The sequence below is a fragment of the Palaemon carinicauda genome, chromosome 18 (assembly GCF_036898095.1).
Source record: "Palaemon carinicauda isolate YSFRI2023 chromosome 18, ASM3689809v2, whole genome shotgun sequence".
Taxonomy (NCBI): Eukaryota; Metazoa; Arthropoda; class Malacostraca; order Decapoda; family Palaemonidae; genus Palaemon; species Palaemon carinicauda.
In genome coordinates, this window is record NC_090742.1 from 114707812 (window position 1) to 114710727 (window position 2916).

The window sequence follows — 2916 nt, forward strand, 5'->3', positions numbered from 1 at the left end:
TTTGGACTCCGAACATAATGATCAACTTTCTTTTTTAGATATTAAGATTTCACGTTGTAATGGTGCATTTAGTACTGGCATTTTTAGAAAACAAACTTTTACAGGACTTGGGTTAAACCTTTTTAGTCACTGTCCGATTTCATTTAAAGTAAACTCTTGTAAAACATTAATTTTTAGAGCTTTTAATCTTTCTTCAGATTGGGGTAGATTCCACGAGGAAATTAAATTTTTAAAATCATATTTTATTAGGAACTGTTATCCATGTGACGTGTTTGATAAATTTACAAAACAGTTTTTAGATAACTTTTTTATTCCGAAATCCACCGTAATAAACGTACCAAAGAAGCAAATGTATGTGTCTCTACCATTTGTATATCACTATAAAAATGTTAAATGTAAACTTGAGAAAGCTCTTTCTAATTTGTATCCCTATGTTAATTATAAGTTTGTATTAAAAAATCCCCTATCCATAGGCAGCATGTTCACATTCAAAGACACTACCAGATTTGATGCGGTCCTCAATTGTTTATTTATACAATTGTCCTAAATGTAATTTAGGAACTTATATTGGTTGTTCCAACCGTCTCTTGAGGATCCGCATTGACTCTCATAGAGGAGTCAGTCACCGTACAGGTTGTATTTTCAATAAAAAAGAATTTTCTTCCATACGTAATCACGCTCAAGAATGCAAGCAATTAATTAACTATTCTAATTTAAAAATACTAGCCCAATCACCCAATAGCTATTCTCTGCCTACCCTAGAATCACTTTTCATTAAACAGCTATCCCCTACTCTCAATCACTCAACAACCTCTGTTCCTTTACATATTGCCTAACGATCCCCACTTAATCTTCAAACCATTACATACACGCTCTAACGTCTAAACCTCCCCGTCTTTCCATGTCTCAGTCTTGGATTTTTTTCTATACTACCTATGCGTTTCACAGACAGTGCAAGTGCGATTTTTTGCAATTATTCTGTAACGAACAGTCGTATCAATACGAGATGTTGCTATAGGGTATTACACCCAGTGAGGAAATTTATAGGAGTATCATGAATCATTTATTGTAAATAATAAAGACTTTTGTACCTATACCAAGAGGCAAAACTCATTAGCCAAGCAAGAAAACGAACACCAGGTTGGAAGAGCTCCGCCTGCCTACAACCCCCTTCACCTCCAACCCCCATTTTCTTCCTCCCCTCTCCTTTCTTCCCTCACCTGCCCTACGTCTTTCCTTCTCTCTTTCTCTCTCTCTCTCTCTCTGAATGTTGCTTTGATTTAAACATATGTTATTACGATTTTTTTTCTATCAATCTAATAATTATTTACATAACCAATACCATAGAGAGAGAGAGAGAGAGAGAGAGAGAGAGAGAGAGAGAGAGAGAGAGAGAGAGAGAGAGAGAGAGAGAGAGAGAGATGAGCAAACCAGTGAATAAAGCAGTCAGTCATCTGATAGGTAACAACCGATTGAATTGTTCCATATCTACAACAATAAATATTATAATTAAATAAAAAAGATAGATAGAGTGCTTGATATAAAAAAAATCATACAAAATAAGTTGCAGCTTAAGCTACCTTCTCAGAAAGAGAGCATGAAGGGAAGGGAAAGAACGGAAAGGGATGGATGGCGTGGAGGTGGAGAGAGATAGCTTGAAGCAAGGGGAGAGCAGGTGAGGGATGAAAGGAGAGGGAGGGACGGGGTGGAGGTAGAGGTTCTGTATATTATTGTTCGGTTTTGTGACTGGATGATTGAGATTTTGCCCTTTGGCATAGGGGCACGTGTCTTTATAATTAATAATTAACGATTCCTTATACCCCTATAAATTTCCTCACTGGGTGTAATACCCTATAGCAACATCTCGTATTGATACGACTGTTCGTTACAGAATAATTGCAAAAAATCGCACTTGTACTGTCTGTGAAACCCATAGTAGGTGTGTTTCTCTTTTATCCAGAGTTTATTTTATTTTGTCTGTTTTTTTTCTTTTATTCCAGGTTATTATTGAGTATTATTATTTTGATTCCCATATCTATGATGTTTTGTGAATTCTTCTTTAAAGTTTTCTGTGTATTTGTTCTGATTTTGATATTGCTCTTTTCCTTTATCATTAATTTAATGTTTTAATGTTTTAATTTTTAATTTGATTTATATGATTAAATTTATTATTTTTTAGTATATTTCATCCAATTAATTTTTTGAGTATTTCGATGTATTTGTTATAATTCTTGCCTTTTTAACAGAATTTCATTGACTAACGTAATGTGTATTGATCTGTGTTTTAAATTCCCTTTTTTAGCTCCGATGATGGGAAATGTTGTTCCCGAAAGTTTAGCCAATAAACTGTCCAAATGCTAAAGTATCTGCTTTCCTTCGCCTTTCTACTAAACCTCAAGCTTTCTAGAAGCGAAAATGCCATTAATTATATATATATATATATATATATATATATATATATATATATATATATATATATATATATATATATATATATATATATATATATATGGCCACGCCTCTCGAAAGAGGAGAGAGGGACTGGTCATATCCTGGTGAGCGGGGGGGTGTGCGTGCGTATATGCATATCTATCTAAATATTTAACCGTCTTCTTTTGACAGGTCGTTCATACTAGTGGACCATATCTGTGTAAATCATAAATCAATGAAGCCACATCATGAATTGAATTTCTATGATTTGATACACGTAAGGATTGATTTTTAAGGGGTAGAATAAAAAGGCCTCATGTGTGAAGCTGATGTACAAAAATAATGTCTTCTCACAGGTTAATCAATAATCTAATCATAGTAGGAATATATTTCTATTCTTGCAATTAAATCGTTTTCTCACACTAAATAAAACATTGAAAGTCTATACTATAGTAGCTATCATTTAATAGGTTCACAAACTTGAGT